Source organism: Phodopus roborovskii, unplaced genomic scaffold (assembly GCF_943737965.1).
Source record: "Phodopus roborovskii unplaced genomic scaffold, PHOROB, whole genome shotgun sequence".
Lineage (NCBI taxonomy): Eukaryota > Metazoa > Chordata > Mammalia > Rodentia > Cricetidae > Phodopus > Phodopus roborovskii.
Window position 1 is genome coordinate 54,218,398 of NW_026126511.1, and position 22,104 is coordinate 54,240,501.

Sequence of the window (22,104 nt, forward strand, 5' to 3'; positions counted from 1 at the left end):
CATTCTTCTAGTAGCTGAAAATGTGCCTCTCATATGTGTAGTTGCAGCCTTCCTCTTGTGAGTAATAGTGATGACGTGATGGCTGGAAACTAGGGTTCAACATATAAAGAGATGTGACATCAGAAATCATGCATAGCTACAAGCATCTATTATTCTCATTTCCCTTTACTTTATTCTAAATGCCTATATACTTCAGGAACACATTTATTTTCCATTGGGGTTAAGATTTCACTACAAAATACAACTTCTAGACCATTACAGAAAGACAGCTTTGAGATAAAACATGGGTAGTCTAAATTATATCATGTTTTATTTTTGAATTAATATATGATCTCATATAATGATCCACTGTTTGTCAAGAACTCTATCTTTCAATAAAACCATGTCTGTCAGACTGAAGTGGAGCAACTTTTAAAACATAATTCAATCTAATCAGCAATTTAGGCAATAGAGAACACTGAGATTCTGCCCTGGATCTCAGCTTGTTATCTATCAAGTGTGTTACTCAGGTCTCTAGAGGGATAGGTCTGATAGAAGGAATATATGGGATGTATACATATGCATTCATATATGTGGTTTGTGTGTGTGTATGTGTGTGTGTATATGTGTTTGTGTGTGTGTGTGTGTGTGTGTGTGAGAGAGAGAGAGAGAGAGAGAGAGAGAGAGAGAGAGAGAAATTGTTAGAGTGGCTTACAGACTGTTGTTCCACTGGTTCAACAATGGCTGGCTCCTGATGGAAAGTTCAAGAACCCAATAGTTGTTCAGTCCAAGAGGCTGGATGTCTCAGCTTTTCTTCAGTCTATACAGGAATCTTGAAGAAGTAGGTTCTAATACCAGAGAAGGAATGAAATTACAGCTAGAGCAAAAGCAACATACAAAAAAGTTTCCTTCTTTCTTGTTCTTTCATGTGGGCTGCCACCATAAGGTGTGGCCTGAATTTATTATAGTGGGTCTTCTTACCTCGAATGATCCAACCAGGAAAAATCCCTTGCAGGCATGCACAACTGCTTAGGTTTTAGTTGACTACAAATGTAGTCAAATTGACAACCAAGATTAGCCATGACAACTACCCAGACTGTCTACATCAAACCTTGAAAGCAAAGTGCATCAAGATAGAAATGGATAAAGAGCCAGGCATATGCCACAGAGCACATGTGAAAGTCAGAGGACAACCTACAGGAATCCATTCCATTATTTCATCGTATGGATTCCAGGGGTTGAACCCAGGTCACCAGGGTGGGTGTAAGCACCTATCTTTTGAGCTACTCAGCATTCATCCTATTTTCAACCTTCTCAGAGCATGGCCTGTCACTTTCTTGGACACCTGAGTTCTATGAGAATAAGAGTAGATATCTTCTTTGTGTGGAATAATCTTTTATACTTCTATCTAAGCAGTCTTAGGGCAAGTCATTGATTTAATTGTTGCTTTTGAGAATTTAGGAAAACTCAACTTTTAACTGGTCACATAGTCAAACAACTTTTATTTATAAAGTTGTGCTTAAATTTTACAACTATGAAAAATTCCTCTCTCTCTCTCTCTCTCTCTCTCTGTGTGTGTGTGTGTGTGTGTGTGTGTGTGTGTGTGTGTACATGTGTGTTCAGGGACACACAGAAGCCAAAGGTCTAGTCCCCTGTCCTTCTTTCTTGCCCCCTCTCATTCCTTTGGAACTGTAAACCTGAAGCTCCCCATTCTGTAGCTTGCCCAGCGGTGCAAGCATCTGCCACCCACAATTCAGATGTTACAGGAGTGTGGACACAATGAGGTCAAGAAGTCCATGGTTCGGGGTATTGGAGCCAGGACTACTTCATTCTATACAGTGTCCATTGAGTACCTAAGAACCATCACTGACCCTTATTTTCCTTTTGACTTTCTCAAGCTTCCTGTCCTTGCTGGGGTACAAACAAAGTACATGCACTGCAAAGCATTTTTGCTTAATTAAAAAACAAGTTTCTGGGCCAAGCAGATGGTTCAGGAGGTGAGAGCACTTACTGCCACTCCATAAAGCTGGAGGCCATATTTAAAATATTGAACAAAACTACCTTTGTGCTCAGGACACCCAAAACTCAAATGAACCTTAGATTCATGAATTTGTCAGCTTTTCCTCACTGTGACAAAAGCACTTAATTCCAAAGACTTAGAGGAGGAAATGTTTGCTTTGGCTCTTGGTTTCATAGGATTCAGTCCATAGTCACCTGCTCCTGAGCCTATAGGAAAGCAGTGAATCATGGGAGATTCATAGTAAATTACAGCATCTCACCTTACAGCAGGCAGGGCAGAGAGGAGGAACAAGCTAGGGACAAGATGTGTCTTCCGGTTATGCTGGCTAGGAACAACTTAATTCTAATGGGCCTTACCTTCTCTGTTTCCATCACCTACCAAACAGCCCATGAAAGAATGAACCTATCAAAGGATTAATCTATTTATAAAGTCCAAGACTTCACAAACATTGCTGTCTTGGAGATTCCAACATCTTTTGTGAGACTCAATGCAAAGTACTCACTATGAGCTCCTGCAAAATCCAAAGGGCACTACACTGGCTGGTTTTGTGTCAACTTAACACAGCTCGTCACTGGAGAATAGAAAACTGTAATTAAAAAAAAAAAAGCCTCAATAAGATCAGGTTATAGGCAAACCTGTAGGGTATTTTCTTAGTAATTGATGGGGGAAGGCCAAGCTCATCGTGTGTGTGCGGGGGGGGGGGGAGATTCACCTCTCAGCTGGGTTCTATAAGAAAGAAGGCTGGGCAAGCCATCCATGAGGAACAAAACAGTAAGCAGCACTCTTCCATGGCCTCTGTATCAGCTCCTGCCTCCAGACTTCTGCCCTGCTTTAGTTCTTATCTTAACTTCCTTTGATAATAAACAGTGATGTGAAAGTATAAGTTAAATAAACCCTTTCCTCCCCAAGTTACTTTGGTCATGGTGTTTTATCACAACAATAGTGACACCCACTCCTCACTAAAACAGCCAAGTTATGTACTTTCAACGCATGATGATACACTGTACACATTCCCATTCCAAAAGAGAGGATGCTGAGAAAGGATCAGACCACAAGAATGAAACTGAGGCAGGCAGATACCCTGGAAAGCAGCTGTGTCTGTGAAGGCCTTTTGACTGACACTCTGATAGCTGCACAGTTTCAACTGTTGCAGGTGCAGAAACTAACTGCAATTTATCTTACTCTGAATTTAGCCCTTTCTGCCCTAACATGCTATGACTAACAAATAAAATCCTTAATAAAACCCTAGCTTTCTCCAACCAAGAGGCTAAGATTCAAGAGATTCTGTAACCCACCTCTTCAATGTTTCTACCAATATATTTGAAAAGTGTCTTGAATTATAATTTTTCTGTTTGGTTGCTACCAAAAAAAAAAAAAAAAAAAAAAAAAAAAAGTCAGGCCAGGCATTGGTGGCACACTCTTTTAATCCCAGCACTCAGCAGGCAGAGGAAGGTAGATCTCTTTGAGTTCAAGGCCAACCTGGTCTACAGAGCAAGTTCCAGAACAGACTCCAATGCCACACAGGGAAAGCCTGTCTTGTAAAACAAACAAACAAAATGTCATGAAGCTGATCCCATGTTGAAACATGGAATTTGAGGCAATCTAAGCCTGTGTTCCCAGGCTATGGCCACTCAGAACAGACAATTTTTAATGCCTTTTGAGTTAGAGTTGTATTTTCATATCATTGACAATTATATCCTGTAGATCCAAGTTTGACATCTGGAGTAAGTGGGCAGTTTTTATCCTTGTGTCCTCTCACTCAGTGACTTCTGGCATCTCAGGTACCCTAGACTCTGATTACTGATGTCACAGGTCACCATGTCACCAAATCACCTTCCTATCTTTAGCTTCACCTTCACCTAACCTTCCTCCAGACACTCCAGTTCTGCCTCTTGTTGCCTGGTCTCCCAAGCCCTCCTTTGAAATCTGGTGGAAGCCTTCATGTCTTCATCTTCCATGCATTCTGCAGGCCTGAAAAACCAGCATCACATGGATGAAGCTGTGTCCTGGCCCTACCTGAGGCTGATGTGAGCCACAGTTGTGTGCCTGAATGGCTGAGTATAAGGAAACAAGGCCTGAAAAACAACTTCCCAAGATGCCTTGAGCAAGCTGGACACACTGCTGCTATAAATTTTCAGAACTAAGCCTGGAAAGCTGGGAGTTTGAGAAACTCCTAAGATAACCTCAAACATCATTCTTATTGTGCCAGATTTCATATCTAAACCACAAGACCTTGGTTCCTTTGGGATATCATTTGTGCAAATCTTCTACAATCTGAAGAATTCCAAAATCCCAAACATATCTGATCTTTGAGTTTCCTTAAGTATTCCTCAGCTTGCGTTGTTCCTCTGGCTTACCCTCTCTCATCTAGTGAGACATTCATCTAGAGACACATTCAGAGTATTATGTAAGACTGAATTGTCAGTAGGACACATGTCAGTATGTCCAAATAACATTGTTCACTATGTTTGTAAGTCAAGGACTTCCAGAAAAATACAAAAGGCAAGCAAACATCATCAGTCAATTTCAAATTGACACAACTCAAACCAGAGTCTCATAGTTCTTGAATATCATTTTCTGAGCATTATTAATGTTATTTGAGACTATATCTGATATTATGAGTATTATTAGATTTTTGTGGGGATAGGAAATTCATCAGTGGGTTATGATACACTTATTAAAAGATTTCAATTAAGAAAAAGATTCTGGCTTTTAAGTGGAGGTGAGAACACATGTGAAGAGGGGAAGTAAGTATGAACAGAAATATAAAAATTCCTAGTGCCATGGTCGAAGCAGAAAGTACCCATCAATGAGCAGTCTACAATATTCTTAGGCCAGTGAGAAAAGATTCATACATAAAGTCCATCTGGGGAATTGGGGCAATCAGGTTTGATACTAATTGCAAAGGATTTGCTCCAGGAAGAACTGGAGAACATTCTGAATTTTGTTTCATTTGGTGGATGCGTGAATAAAATCTCCATATAATAAGAGGGAATGTGGTGTCAAAAAGCAAAAGAGATGGGACTCAGACCACTGAGTTCCATCTGTATTGAATCACCATGGCAACAAGGACTTTATGCAATCCCCATGGGTATCACTGTCTTCATACATGGGAGTAGTTATGCCCATGACAGTTCAAGGAGTGCCTTGAAATCAGTAAGTACAATAGCTTTCATCTACAGCTTTCATTATGACTCTCTCTACTAATATTGCTCAGTATGTGGGATGTTCTAGAATATCTTAAATTTTTTTCACCTTGAATCTAGAGATATTGATTCAGCACCTGTTCAATAAGCATGACAGGTGAGGGTGACATGAGAACCAGATGATAATCCAGTTCAGGCTTAACTGACCAGTGAAGACCAGGAGAAGCCTTTAGATTTGGGTGAGATTTGTTGGGGAGAAAGAGTAAGGGCCGGACTACCAAGGACATAGGAGAGAAATGCACCTACTTTGTGTGTTTAAAATTGTCCCACTTCACAGAGAACATTGTAAATAAATATAATATGTAAATAAATGTAATATGTCAATAAAATGTAAATATAAAATCCTGAAGCTAAGATCAGAATCAGAATCTAGATATGACAGTTGGTTTTAGAAATAACTAACACACTCAAGAAACTGTTAAGCCAGCATCCCTGGCATAGTGTTCATACATATTCTATATGGTTATTTATTAATAATTTAGTATTCTATGGGAAAGGGAGCCTAGAGCAGGGAGAATTGGTATACTTGGAGTATTTGCCTAGCATTCAGGAGGTCCTGGGTTCCTTCGTCTGTACCCTAAGACAAAATAATGCACAATATCTGCTGTTTTCCCAGTGATAAACCAAATCTATTGTCCATTCTCTGAAAATAGGACTTGCCCATGACTACCTTTGACCAAAGAAGGTGACATTGTACCAAGTGTGGGTCCCAGGTTAGATCTGATGGCTTCTGCAGAATTCAGCTGCTAGGTAAAAAACTTGGCTGGTATCTGGTACTCTTGTTGAGAGACTCTGGAGGAAACTTTAGAGATGGAGAAACCAAGAGGGCTCCCAGCAGACTTTCTTGACACCTCCCAGAACCACAGGAAAAAATCCCTTTATAAATTTCCCAATCTGTGGTATTCAATTACAGTAACAGGGCTAAAGAAATATTATTGTTACTTCAAAAGTTGTTCAATTGAATTGTATGTCTGAAAGTGTTAAGTTAATATGGGTGGGATAAACTCATATACATGGTTCCCATGCCACATATCCCAAGTGGTATAACAGGGGCTCTGTATCTATTTAAAACTTTCAAATAATATATACAATGATACAGAACTGTCTGGATTCTGGATAAACAGCAAACTTACCCAGCTATAGATTTCAGCATTTAAACATACCACATTTCTTTCAACAGTGGATGGCTCAGTAAAATTGTACTACAATCAATATGATTTTCTTTTTCTTTTCTTTTCTTTTTTTTTTTTAAAAAAGGCAAGGCTACATTAAAAGTCAACCCAGATCATAAGTGATGGCCAGTGATAAAAAATGACTCCAAGAAGCTGTTTCAGACTCAGTAGAGCACATTTACCTTTAGTAACTGTGATGGTTTGAGTAAGAATGGCTCCCTTAGGCTCATATAGTTGCTTAGTCATTAGAGAGTGGAACTCTGTGATAGGATTAGAAGGATTAAGAGGTGTGGTCTTGTGGGAGGAAGTGTGTGTCCCTGACATGGACTTTGGGGTTTCAAAGCTCATGCCAGACCCAGATTCTCTTCTCTCTCTCTCTCTCTCTCTCTCTCTCTCTCTCTCTCTCTCTCTCTTTCTCTGGGTCAGGATGCCATCTCTCAGCTGCTGCTCCAGTGTCATGTGTGGTGTATAATCCCCACCATGGTAATAATGGACTAAAACTCTGAAACTATAAATAAATCCCAGCTAAACCCTTTCTCTTACAATAGTTGCTTTGGTCATGATGTCTCTTCACAGCAATTGAATAGCAACTAAGACAAAAACTGGTATCAAGAGTGGAGTATTTCTATGATAAGCCTGTCCATGCTGTTGGCTAGGAAAATATGGAAGACTTCAGCACTTTGGACTAGAAAAGCAGTTGGACATTTTAAGTGGTGCTTAGTGGGTCATCCTAGTAGGATCATGGAAGCCAGTGCTGAGGGAGATTTTCAAGGTCCCAGCTCAAGAAATTTCAGAAAGGAAGAATATTAGTAAGTGGCCTAGAGACTATTCTTGGGATATTTTGGCAAGAATGTGGTTGCTAAAAAGCTGTCTGAAGTTAAATTGAAGAATTTTGGATAATTGGCTTCAACAGAGGAGATTTCAAGACAGCCTAGTATTGATTCTGTTGTATGGTTATTAGTAAACACACACACACATATGAATATATGTATATATTCATAATTAAAAAACAGCAAGCTAGACAAAAAGAAACATGAAGTGTATAGTGCAAAAAGAAAACAAGCACCAGCAAAAGTGATGCTGGAGCTAAGTCCTGTGTGCAAGGAGATAAAAGCTGTAAGAAGAGCCTGATCCTAAATGGAAAAAAGGAATTGGTGACCACAGGGCAACACCCCACCAAGCTGAGCTTCCAACTTGTGAAAAAGGATTAAAGAAAAGCAGAAAAGCAGAAACAGTGAAGGGAAACCATTAACAACCAAAAGCTTATGCAAATGTAATTGGAGGAGGGGACCAAGTTCCAGCCCCAGAAAGCAGCAGAACTTGGCAGCTTTGGCTATGTGGTTCTGGCTTTAGAGTCAAGGATACAGAAAAATAGTTGGGGAATGTTCCTCCACAGCTAAGGTAAACCACTGTGTCGAGGGTGTCCATGCACAGAGGCCTAGAGAGGCCATTGCATGAAGCTGTGAGGTGAAGTTTAATTTGTGTTAAATACCAGAAGATGTTGGAGAAGCCAGCATCGTGGGATACATGCCAAGAAAAGATGCAGACCAAGCGTGGAACCAACCCATGAAGGAAGTATGGTGCAGTCAACAAAACTGAAAGGCGTTGGAGAGCTGAGGAACACTTTGAGATGTAGCTCTCAGACATGAAGTTGCAGAATTTGGGGTTTGCTCTGCTGGTTTTTGGTCTTGCTTTGCTCTGGTATTTTCTCACTATGCTTCCTTTTTTTTTCCCTTTTGGAATGGTAATCTTTATTTTGTGACATTATGTTGAAATTATGGGGTTTGCTTTTTTATTTTGATTTAAAGCTAAGAGTCTTTGAGACTGTTGAAACTGATTGTGATAAACTATGCAGATTTTTGAAGCTGGACTGAGTGAGGTTTTGCAGTATGATATAGCTATATTTCTATGGGGGTCAGTGAATGGAATGTGGTGATTTGAATAGTAATGCCCCCCCCCCCAGGCTCATATAGTCACCATGAGTGGAAAGTGGAATGTTTTGATAGGATTAGAAGGATTATGGATTTGTGGGATGAAGTATGTCATGGGCATAGGCTTTGAAGTTTCCAAAGCTGGTGTCAGGCCCAGTTCTCTCTCTCTCTTTCTCCCCCCCTCTCTCTTTCTCTCTCTGACCAGAATATAGCTCTCAGCTATTGCTTCAGCACCTCTATGCATGCTATTCTTTCTGCCATGATGATAATGGACTAAACGTCTGAAACTGTAAGCAAGCCCAAATTAAATGCTTTCTTTTATAAGAGTTGTGATATTGGTGTCTCTTCACAGCAATAGAACACTAATACAGTAACAATCTAGAAATATAGTTTTTCAAATGAAGTTTGGATCAAGCCACTTAATAAGCAAAATTGATGGGAAATTTTTCTTTTGGCTACTCATGAAACTTGCCTAAAATATTAGTGTTCTTTGAAAGAAGAAAGTTTAGAAACTTGTGAATTAAATAATACAAATAAAATGAGTGAGGTCCAGATGTAAATGGGAAAGAAAATTTCAGGGGATCTGATTTTAAAATCACTGAATTAACTCCCTCACACTTCAATATTCAAACAGAAGCTTGTCCACCAAAGATGCCCAGAAAAATACTTAAGTCAATGTATTAGTTTAATAGGTCCGTAGAGAGCTACACTTAGCAGAGACAGCTAAATGCTCATCTTTGAGACACTACAGTATTAAATAGTATTTTTAGTTCTTGGGGCACTGCTCTGTTTTTATAACTTCTCTCTAAAACTCCTGCCAAACTCCTTTAATTCAAGCTATAGTTCTGGGTGGGGTGGGTATACTTCTTGCATCACACATTGTGTCTGGTACATGGCAGATGCTCAGTGAATGTTCACTAAGTGCTAATGAATTCAACAGATAGATACTTACTCAATGCTTCCCATGTATCTTCATGTCAGGGGATATTAGTGCAAATGTATGTACACCCCTGCCTTCGTGAAGCTTGGGAAACACATAAACAAGATGAGAGAATGGAGTCTTTAATATAGTAAGAGGTAACAAGTGGTAAAATGTCAGATGGAAAATGAATGAGAAAACTTTGGGTGTGGGTGCATTGGGTATGCATGTGTCCCACAGTATTCATACTTTGAATCCTATTATTCATGTGTTGATATCAACCAAGGATGTTTCTGAGAGATGACCAGCTTATGTGGACATTTGATGCATAGGATTAGTGACTTTACAAAGAGAACATGAGGAAGTTTGCTCATCCCTCACATCATGGAGGCATGCAGCTCAAGTTGTCCTTTATGGTATGGAGACTGAGCTTTCATCAGACACTGAACCCACTAGCACTGTGATTTGGACTTCCAAGCATCAGGAACTGTGAACAATACATTTGTAGCATGTATAAGATACCCTTCTACATGGAAAATTATTTAGAGCTCCCTAGGCAGGCCAAGACCAGGAGTATAACCAGAGAAAGTTTCACTGAAAAGACAGCAGGAAAATGATGGCATGTGTCATTGTCCTCTCAATAAATGACCAGGTAAGGCAGGATGGATGGGTGGGGGAACTGCTAAGAATTACTGGGACAGTGGTATATTCTGAAAAGGAGATCATCATTATTCAATAGTGCCATAAATGACAATATCTGTGTGCATGTGTGGATGTGTGTGTGCCTATGTGGTCTGTGTGACATTCAGAAATAGCCTCAAACCTGTTAAGCACTTTGATTGAGCCTTACAGGTGAGCTAAGTTCAGAAGTCAAGTTTAACTCTACTAGTGCCATTGGCTGCATTTTTGACTCCTTGAAGTGGCTTTAGATACATGAGGAAGGGCTTGGAAGAGAGCAATGAGAGGAGCAGAAGAAAGGCTCTTAGCTGAGAAATGTCACATCCTACAGGGATTTACCTAAAAGTCTCTCATGGAACAGTGCTGTTCTGATGACTATGTTAGAGTTCCTATTTTTCCCTTAGCCAAAATGAGCAGGGGTACAGCATGTGAACAAAGTGGCATGGGTACAGTTGCATCTTGTTTGCAAGCAGAGACAAGCGGAACAGAATGCACTACTGGGTCAAGTCCAGGAAGCTGCTCAGGAAGCCACCAAGGCAGAACATTTCCATTTAAGCCTGTTCCCTTTTCATTATGGAACAAAGTCATCTGGACTCATGTTCTGGAAACATGTGATAAATATGTAGAAACAACAAACATCTTCCATATTAGAATGACCTTGTATCAATTACATATCTCCAACATGTCAGAAATAACACACAAAGCTTTATTATTAGGAACATCATATTTGCTATCTGAAGTTTTCAATATCATTAGCAAATTAATTGCAATAGTGATGTGTGTGCTGCACATATGTGTTCTTTTAAAAAATAGTAGAGTCACTTGTTTCCATACATCCAAATGGTCATGAATCAAGCATTGTCAGAAACTTCTAGTAAGTTCCCTCCAAGGCAAACCTAGTAACGGCCCATGTGTTAATTTTCTTTTCTTTTATATTTTTATTTTACATATCAATCCCAGTTCCTTCTCCCTCCCTCCCTCTCTTCCCCCTCACATGCAGCCTTCCCTCCTATCCCCTCCCCACTCCACATGTAGGATGATATCTTCCAAGAGGGGTCGACAAAATCTGTCAAGTCATTTTGGAGTAGGGACTAGACCTTCCCTCCTGCCTCTAGGTTAAGGGATTATCCCTCCATGAGGAATGTGCACCCAAAGTCCTTTTGTGCACCAGGGATATATCCTGGTTCCACTGTCAAGGTCTCTTAGACTGTCTAGGCCTTCTAACTGAGACCCATGTTCAGGGTTTCTGAGTCAGTCCAATGCTGGATTCCCAGCTATCAATCTGGGGGCCCATTAGCTCCTTGTTCAGGTCAGCTGTCTCTATGCATTTCTGTAGCCTGGTCTTGTCCTCCCTCTCTGCATCTGGATTCCAATTCGGCTCAGTGTTTAGTTGTGGGTGCCTGCTTTTGTTTCCATCAGCTACTAGATGAGGGCTCTATGATGGTGGATAAGTTAGTCATCAATCTCATTATCAGGGCATTTATGGTAGCCTTTCCACTGTTGCTCAAATTGTTAGCTGGAGTCAGTCTTGTAGGTCTCTGGATATTTCTCTAGAGTCAGTTTTCTCTTCAAACCTATAATGGCTCCCTCTTTTATGGTCCTCTCTCTCTCTCTCTCTCTCTCTCTCTCTCTCTCTCTCTCTTCTCTTGTCTATTCCTCCCCTGACTCAATCTTCCTAGTCCCACTTGCTTTCCTCCACTCCCCTTCTCTTTCTCCTAACTCCCTCTCCACTCACTATCCCCCTCCACTCCCAATATGCTCAGGAGATCTTGTCCCTTTCCCCGTCTGTGAGGGACCTCGTATGAATCTCTTAGATTCCTCCTTGTAATTTTCTATGGCTATGACAAAACTCCAGGACCAAAGGAATTTATAGAAGAAAGAGTTTACTTGGACTTATAAACCCAGAGGGTTAGAGTTCAGGATTGTGGAGCAGAGGTAGCAGGCAGCAGGCACAGCAGCACACACACACACACACACACACACACACACACACACACACAGAGAGAGAGAGAGAGAGAGAGAGAGAGAGAGAGAGAGAGAGAGAGAACTAGAAATGGCCCGAGTCTTTAAACTCGCAAAGCCTGTCCCCAGTGACACACTTTCTCCCACAAAGTCATATTCCCTAAGCCCCCCCACCCCCAAGCACCGTCATTGATCCTAGACCAAGCATTCAAATGCTTAGGCTTTTGAGGGATATTTCTTATAGAAACATAACAGTCTCTAATGGTTAGCCTTGTTTGCTGGCTTGACAGGATTTAGAATCAAGTTGAACACAAACCTCTAGCAGTTTGTAAGAGTGTTTCTAGAAAGGTCTGGGAGGAAAGAAAAACCCACCCTGACTGTGGGCAGCACCAGCCCATGGGCTAAGGCCCCAGACTGAATAAAAGGCAGAAAGCAAACTATCTTCCAGAAATGGTCTCTCTTTGCTTCCAGCAGCCTCTCTGCTCCCCCCCACCCCCCCCCCCACACACACACTGCCATGCCTTCCCTGCTACTGCTGAGTGAATCCTCCAACCAGCAGCCCAAAGGGACCCTTCTACCTTTGAGCTGCTTTTGTCAGGTATTTTAAATACAAGAAGTAATGCAGGTCCTTCCATCACTGTCAATAGGGGAGGGTCCAGAAGAGATCCGGTTGGTACTGGCCTGATCATTTAGAGGTCAGTGTGTGCTTGTGGGTGGGAGTGTTTGCAGAGTACATAGTGTGAAGACCTTAGCTTCCAGAACTCTCTCTACCCACAGTGTGGTCCATCCCTCCTCCATCAAGATCATGCTGGTGGAGGGTGTTATCTAGGAGGGACAGGACATGAGTGCCCTTTAATAGAGTAATCCCATCCCTCAGAGCTGAATACCAAGAGGTCTAGAGACAGACTTCACTCTGCTGTTAACTGAATGAGGCTGGGGACATAGCAGTGTTAGAGAGGCGGGAGTGCTTAGCGTGTGAAGGAGTCAATGGCCAGCACCAACAAGCAAAGCATAAAATCTGCTCCCTTTATAACCCCGGCTCCCCCTTTCCCTCTCAGGTCTTATCCACAAACTCAGTGCTTCAAGTCCTGGGATGGTTAGACCCCCTTCCATCCCCAGCCAGGGTCCCTGATGTCCTGCCCCATCTTCCCCTCACCTGAGAATCTCACACATCCTTCAGATGTCTGTGGCCACTTTAGCTCTACAGCCTCTTCTCAGCAGCCCTCTGGAAGCCCTCTTAGATCCTGACAGGTTTCTGCAACACCAGCTCATGGCACTTCATCCTAAGCTATCAGTACCTACCTCGTGGGTTGCAAGTTCCACACAAGAAGAAACAGTCGCCCCCCCCCCCCACTGTGCTCAGCACTTTTAGGGCCAGGTTCCCGACCGGCCAGCTGTTAGTTGAATGAGTTTGTTTAATACAACACTGGAAATATCCAAATAGTTATCCACAACTTGTGATGGATCTGGGATACTTATTATCCAGTGTTAAACTTAACACTCAAATTCTAGAAAGCTACTCATCACAAAAGCAGAGGCCAACTGTGTGCTGTTGTGCATGTGAGCAAATTCAAGTCAGCCATACAAAAACAGCCAGGACATTGTATAGGGATGACATTGAAAATCAAACGAAGTGACAATGGGGAGTTGTGAGAAGTAAGCTAATGAGCTCAGAACTAATATCACGGCAATGCCAGGGGTCAGGAGAGCGGGGAGTCTAACTGTCCAACTCATAAAAAACCTTCTGGGGCATGTAGTCATGGGACTGCCAAAGCCTCCAAAACCTGTGCTCCATGAGGTTAGGGAGCTGCTGCATTCAGGGAAAAGAAGGGAGAGAAGAGTGAGAGAGAGAAGGATGGGGAGGAGGAGAAAAAACAGAAGAAACTTTATAAGAACATTCCAGAAGGGAGTAGGCAATATTTAGGCCATTGATAAGCAATTTCTTTCTCCACCATTCAATCCAGGAAAAAGAAATTTCATGTGAGTTTACCTTTACTGGTCCCAGTTTTGTGTATTAATGAGACACAGAGGGAATGAAAAGCAGGGTAAGAGGGAGAAAGAGGGGATATATTCTTTCTTCAGTATCCCTTCTGTATTTAGTTGGGCATCTTTAATGTCATTATCATTGCACAGGAAAATGTGTGATAATTAATTTAAGGTTCAGCACTTTCTCCTGTGTGTCAAGCACCACCATCACTGAACTGAGGCAAAAGCCAACACCAAGAACATGGCTCTCAGAGGGTGTGAGCCACTGGGACAAGGTTATCATGACAGACACAAGAGGGTAGTGGCCCCAGTCTCCTCTGACACTAGAAAAGACACCCTCGGCAGATGAAAGAAACGGCAAGAGCCTTTAAACAGGAGAGGGGCAGGAATCCAGGCAGCAAGCAATCACCTTCTCCTGTGTGGTCTCTGCAGCTCAGGGAGATTACTTTCAAAGCAAGGTCAGGCGGGCTGCTGCTTTCCATGCTTTTCCCAGCCCTGTCCCACAGCATGGGAATCAGAAACCTTTATAGATATGTTGTCTCTCTCTCTCTCTCTCTCTCTCTCTCTTTCTCTCTCTTTCTCTCTCTCTCTCTCTCACACACACAAAATTCACAAAGGTGTGTCAAATGTGATTTTATTTACAAAAAAAAAAAAAAAAAAAAAAAAAAAAAGTAAAGGTAGCATCCCTTTGCAGCTTTCAAAAAGTGAGTTCAACATTTGGTACCAGGGAAGCCACCCAGGAGGGCAGAACCGGGCAGCTGTAGGCCAGGTCCTAGGCAGAGGCACAGACAACAAGGATGGAACTAAACAGGAGAAAGGACAGTAGTGTAGTTATGCAGTCAGCCATCCATTTCCTTGGAGATTTCCCAAGGGGGAGCACTCTCTTACTGTGCATGTTTCCCTGTAAAACACCTGCCTCTGCAGTGATCACATGGTCTTAGGGGTGAGTCTTAAACGAAGACTTGAGAGACAACCTGAGAGACAACTCAAGGACGGAGAGATGAGGAACCTGGACTTCAGCAAGAGTTTACACCTCTCTACACAGTCCAGGCTGGCCTTGAAGTTGCAGCCTTCATTCCTCAACCTGTGGGTGCTGAGGTTGTAGGTGCCGGCTGCCATACCCAGTGCACAGGTATGATTTCTAGAGGGACACATCACATTATCGTTTTGTGTCTTCTTCCTCTCATTGAACTTGATGGTGCCTTAAAAGCACTAATCACACATGTATAATTCTACCTATGTCATTTGGGATGACAATAACAATTTATTAAGGATTTGAAAATAAATAAATAAATACATACTTACATACATAAATGAGCTGTGAGTCTGCCCAGGCAAAACCTGTACAGTTTAGGTGGGGAAAATTAACTCCGAGATCCCCAAGCCTACTCCTCCCATGCTACTCTCTTACCCCTCAGTGAAAGCCAATGTGACTATTTGCTTGCTTTTGGCCCCCCTTCCTCAAGTGTAGTGTGGTTAGAATAAGAAAACACTAGAGTTGAAATCTGAAGATGTGAGTTTGAGTCCCAATCTTGATACCGACTTCAATGCTTTCACTGAAAAAGTCATTAAACAACGGTTCAGTCCTCAGCCTGTCTCACTCCTCATGATCAGGGAGCTCGTACCTGCAGAAGCACAGAGTAGTAACACCTATGAAACCTCACTATTAGAGTTATGATCATATGAAATGCACCTGGGAATCAAATTTGTATCAGAAGCTGTGGAAGGGACCTCTCGTGTCCCTTGGTTCCCACACAGTGCGACCTGGCTGCATGCACTTCCTACCTGCCTCCTGAATGCTCCTCCCAGGGACATTTCTAAGACTGAATCTTCTCAAAATGTTCCAGCTGTGTTTCTGGTCTATTCATCCCTGTGCAAACATGCCAGTCCTCAACAGGAGGCCCAGTCATTTTCTGTTCCCTTTGAACCTAGGCAGTATTTGCAACCCTTGCATAAAGATTTCCCAAGGGAGGTGTTCTTCATTGTCTCCGAAGCTAGGACAGAAAGGTGACATGTTTCTCCCTGACACCAAGCCCTCTTCTCTGGTATCCTCCTTGCCCTCAGAATCTGGCTGCCCTATTGTAAGGATTCCCTATACTAATCACCGTGCCTGAGGAACTGATCAGCACCAGACAGCGGGCGTCTGTTTCTAAGTATAGGAATGAAGGCCTTCACAGGGCACCAGCCCAGACTCAGAGCTGCCCAAGGTAATGCCAAGAGGAGCAGAAAGAGCTGCTTTGCTGATGCCTGCTCAAAGCAAGCCTCCAAGCAAAGTGGATGTTTACCCACTGAGTTGTGGATGTTTCTATAGATACAATAAAGGAGAGGACTTCTTGAGGTCTCTTCTCCTAAACTCTAGGTAAAACTGTCTTCACTGCTCTCTGACTGACTGTTGCTGGGTATGCCTTTCCATTTGCCACTGAAGAAATACTGTCCTTACCTTAAATCAAAACACAAACTCCAGAAAGCATTCAAGATAGTAGAGAACTATCTCATGGGCCGACACAGGTTAATGCCAGCCCTCCCTCCTTCTGCTCCCACCTCGCCCGCAGTCCAGAGACCAGAAGCCAAACTTCAGCCTGAGTCTTTGTCAGGTTAGTGATCTATGTCTCAGCAATCCCAGCAATAACAGGCTACAGCTAAAACCCTCCTACAGTCAGGGCACAATACGACTTCTCTTTCCTTTTAAAGTAATGAAATAATCTGTGGTATTTTATAAAATGCACATTGCAGAGCTGGGGAAACCAAACGATTTCTGTAGGAGATCAACTCTGGGGAGCACGCTTAATTCATGTGTTTAGTCTGTCACCTGTGATGAAAATTAAGCTTCCTTTCATGGCCAGCACATTTTGTGGGGGAAGGAGATTGGGAGCAAGATCCAATTCTATTATTTAATCTCTGGTGTTCAGAACTCAAGATGATAGAAAAGAGTGCACAATCAGGCCAGCTGTGAACTTACAAATAAAGAGAAGCGCTTGCCGGAATTCAATTAGCCTGATTTATTTTAGCTTTTTTTCCCTTACTTTTTACTGAATCCAGTCAAATGATTTGTGTATGTCATCACCATCTGTGAATATGTCTTCATAGACTGAAATGAGTCGTCCAGGGGGAAAAGAGGGAGCCAGATGTTCACCAACATGACACAGCAGCTCAGTGAATCAAGTATGTGTAGAAAAGTACAAACTCCTCCAGGACAGCAACCCACAAACAAACTCCAATCCTTTCCCTTTCAAAAACTTCTTCACATAGTCCTCGAGAGACCTCAGTGATAAACCCGAAGAATCCCGACGTCCAAATAGGAAGCTCTGTATTTTGCAGGTACCAGCTCTGAAGCCACGAGATTTGTTAAAGAACCAAAAGAAGTTTGGATTCTGCTAGTCATCACTTCTAGGATTCTAAATGCCCTGCTACATCAACCATTGTTCTTTCAATACAGAAATCCTAACATAGTCATTTCATAGAGAAAACACTTACTTAGGCTCAACCTTGGAGGTTCTAGCCTTCAGGTTGCTGGATGTGTTACTGGACCACACATCATGACAGAAGCATGATGTAACAGGGAAGAACTCACTTCATCATGAGCCAGGGGCAGACAGACAAAAGGATTAAGTTGAGCAAGGAGTAAGTGGAGCCATCATTTCACCAACAACAGTTCCAATATCCTAAGAGGTCCCCACCCCCACCATCTAGCAACATTCTCAGCACCCTACTGCCAGGTAAGCCTTGATTATGGAGATTTTTAGGAGACTCTCATCCAAACAACAGCCCCCACCGAGATATGTGGACTAGGATTCTAGAAATACGCAGAATCGACGATGTAAAATAATTTCAAGTATTAAGTTTATGTTACCCATAAAAATGTCGGATTTTTGTGGGAACCATTACTGTCCTGCTAGCTTGGAACAAAGGGAAGTCACCACATTTCTGACTAAAAGCATGTGATGTCTGTGCTATACATACAAATGTGCATGCGTGCAGTGGGATCTGTGTAAGAATTCATACAGGGTATGTTCACATGGTATGTGGTATGGTATGTATATGTGATATGTGTCACATTGTGGGTGATTGTGTGCTTGTGTCTGAGAGTGGTATGTAAATGTTAGTGTATGACCATGACACATATGCTATAACTGTGTCTGTATACTAGTGAGATGCATGTATATTGCATGTGTGCTATGTGTATGGTGTGAGTGTACATTATAAGTATGTTGTAGGAATAGTTTGTGTACATGTGTGATGTCTCAAAGTACTAGCAGACAGTGCTTAGAGACAGGCAAACACAGAATGTGTTCTAACAGGTTAATCATTCATAGATATTTAGAATCTTTAGATTGAAATTTCTCTTCTCAGCCCTACAGAAACACTATTAAATATGACACTGGAATGTTAAAATATCTAAGACAAAAAATTATGAAATGTGAATTCTAATGATAGAATTACTAAGACATGCTATAAACTGTACATATAAGCATGGACAGCTGCTATACAAAGACTGAATAAAAGTATAAGACTAGACAGAGGCCAAAATGCCAAGAGAAGATAAAACACTTCATGGAGCTGATGCAAATGTTCTCTGCCCTGCCATCATAGTCTAATGAATTCTGTGTTCCTTATTCTAAGATGCTGAACCTGATATTTCCTTTATCATGATATGATTTTAAAATTTGAGTTATCTTTTTACATTTTATTATTTAAAACAATTTTTAAATTTAAATATATTTTGATCATGTTTTCCCCTCCCTCAAGTTTTTCCAGACCTTCTCCCCTGCCTACCTTTTCAACTCAAAGTTCTTTCTTAAAAAAGCAAACAAAACCACAATACAACAATAAAATGCCCCAAACTAAGAAAACAAATAAAACCACTCAAAATGCAAAACAAAAAACTCCACCAAAGTGTAACCAAATATAAATGCATATGGGTGTGTGTATGTGTGTTGTGTGTGTGTATGTGTGCGTGTGTGTGCGTGCACACACATGCACACACACACTAAAGAGTTCATTATATGTTGGTTAACTACTTCTGAACATGCGGTCTGTCTTGGCATGGTTGATATGCCCATTTTTCTATTATAGAAAACAGATTTTCCCTCTCCCACAAGATATAAGTGATAGTTCAGTTGTTAACTTTTACTCTAGTGGCTAGGTTTTCATTCATATGATATGATATGATATGATATGATATGATATGATACAAATTATCACTTTGGAGTCAGGCAGGGCAAACCAAGAAAAGAAAAAGAGCCCAAGAGAAGGCACAAGAATCAGAGACCCATGATGGAAGCCATAATATATACACAGAGGACCTGGTGCATTCCTGTGCAGGCCTGTGCTTGTTGCTTCAGTCTGTGAGTTCATATGAGCTGAGCTCATGTTGATTTAGCAGGCCTTGTGTTCTTGTTTTTCTTCCCCTCTATCTCTTCCACTCTTTCTGCCTCCTCTTTCACAGGGTTCCCTGAGCCCTGAGAGGAGGGATTTTAGGAATACATCTCATTTAGGGCTGAATGTTCCAAGAACTCTTACTCTCTTCATAATGTCTGGCTGTGTGTCTTTGTAATTGTTCCCATCTGCTGCATGAGGACACTTCTCTGATGATGGCTGAAACGGGCTCTGATCATATTTGTCTTTCTGAGTCTGGGTTACCTCACTCAGGATGATTTTTCTCTAGTTCTATCCATTTGCCTGCAAATTTCATGATGTCATTTAAATGTTGTGTGTAAATATAATACATTTTCTTTAACCATTCTTCTCTTGAGGGACATCAAAGTTGTTTCCAATTTCTGACTGCTATAAATGGAGCAGCAATGAACATGGTCACATAAGTGACCTTATGACTGGATGAAGCATCCTTTGATTAAAGGTCCAATTGTGGTACAGCTGGATCTTGAGGTACATTGATTCTCAACTTTCTGAGGAAGCACCACACTGATTTCCATAGTGACTGCATGAATTTGCACTCCTACCGGCAATGGTGAAGTGTTCCTCTTACTCCATACCCTCTCCAGCATGCACCATCAACTGTTTTGGGGATCTTACTCATTCTGACAGGTGTAAGATGAAATCCCAAAGTAGTTTTGACTGTCATTTCCCTCATGGCTGGGGATATTGAACATTTCTTTAAGAGTTTCTCAGCATTCAAGTTTACTTTGTTGAGAATTCTCTGTTCAGACTGGTACCCCATTTTTAATTGGGTTATTTGTTTTCTTCATATCTATTTTCTTGAGTTCTTCACCCACAATTACTTATATTCCCAGATGAGGAAAGTGAAAAGCCAGTTCCTACTGTCTACAATGGCTTGACGTGAGTTGTTAAGTGCTTAGCTAGCATCTGTAGAATGAATGAGTTATTGACTGAATAGATGATTACTGATCAATGGTTCTAGGGCAAATGCTATGGGGTTTTGTTCTTTGTTACCTCTTGAAAAACTACTCTGGACTGGGCATTTATCAAAACCAACTTGGCATCAGTGAGTGGAGCAGGATTCTATGTCCCACTGCAGTTTCCCAGTCTGACTAATGAAATCCACCCATCATAAACATCCCCAGGAGATGTATGAGACATGAAGTTCTCCATCAGGAAGAGATCCAGTCAGCTGAGATTGTAGAACCTGATTGAGCAAAGCAGTGTGCTCACCTGAATAGATACCCACACACGCAGGAACACTCCAGGGCAGCTATTATTTCAGAAGCTGTTGTTTGTGAAATAATATAAATTATTAAAAACCTTGAAGATAAAAATCACTGTTCTCCCATTTTAGTAAGCTTTTTTAAAGGATTAGTTTTATTTGTGTGTGTGTGTGTGTGTGTGTGTGTGTGTGTGTGCGCGCGCGCGCGTGCGTGCGTGTGTGAAAGAGAAAAAGAGAGAGAGAGAGTTCTTTCTACTAGGGTAAACCTGGATCTGGAGTTACATGTGACTATAAACCAACTAGTGTGGGTTCTGGGAACCAAACTCAGGTCCTCTGGAAGAGCAGGAAGCACTCTTACATGCTGACCCATTTATCTAGTCAGTGACTGGTCCTTGACCTGCCTCTATGATAATAGGACCCATACCAAACTCTACACTCTCCATGTTTGGTTAACTGGCTGAGGCCCTTTTGCTCCACCCAGAAAGAAATTCCCGAGAAGGGAGCAGAAACCTTTCAAGTGCTTGGCACTTCTGTATTCCTTAGCATCTGACAGCAGCAAGCAGCAGTATCAGGCCTCAGCAGCATCTGAGGCCCCCGGTCTTGGGTGAGGCTAGTAAGTCAGGGATACCACACTCCTTGATAGCCTTGCTATTAGCTGGTGTAGCAGCTCTACAGTGAGCCTTGGGATTATGTCTCTCAAGTCTTGACAGCACCCGGTGTGTCAGCTCCCATCTCAATGATATCTAAGCTCCTTAGCCCAAAGGACTGGAAAGTTCCCTGTAACTCTTTCAAAACCCAAGACCTTCATTTTCCTCTTCTCTACGATTGCATAGCTTTCTAACCCTACTCCCCGCCCTCCATGCTTTCTCACCGCCCCTACAGCTCCTCTGACCTGCTCAGCTGCTGCTCCTTGTCAAGACTGCCGCCCAGTTGTTGTTATCAGAAGGCAGATACCAACATCCTTTGGCTGCTGTGGCTCCTTCTGCTGCTATCAGCCACCAGTATTTCTGTTCTGACTCCTGTTGCAGCTGTCATCGCAGCTGTTCAGTTCACTGCCCTTGTAGCTCTGCCTTCCAGCCACTCATCTCTCAGCCTCTGCCACTTGTCAGCATCACCATCAGTCCCTAAGGATCCACCTTTGCCACTGCATCGGGTCCACTTGTTTCCCAAGGTCTGCCTCTGCCACTCGCCAGGGTCCTGTGGCCCCCACTGTTTCTCCTTCTTCGTAGCCATCAAAGCAACAGACCACTTTTATGTCTCGGTGTGCCAGCCAACCACTACCATTGCAGCTGTTGCAACTCAGCAGTTCAAACAGAAAATAAAACCCGCAGAGAATCTGTTGATTGGGTCTGATACATCTGGGAATCATGTTTGTATCAGAAGCTGTAGAAGTGATCTTGTATCTTGGCTTCCACACAGTGAGATCTGGCCGCGTGCACTTCCCACCTGCCTCCTGCATGCTCCTCTCTGGGACCTTGTGAAAGATTCTATCTTCCCAAAATCCTCCAGCCGTGTTTCTGGTTCCATCTGCCATCTGCCAAACATGCCAGTCCCAAACAGGAGGGGCAGTCATTTTCTGCTTCCTTTGAACCTAGACAGGATTTGCAACCCTTTAATAAAGATTTCCCA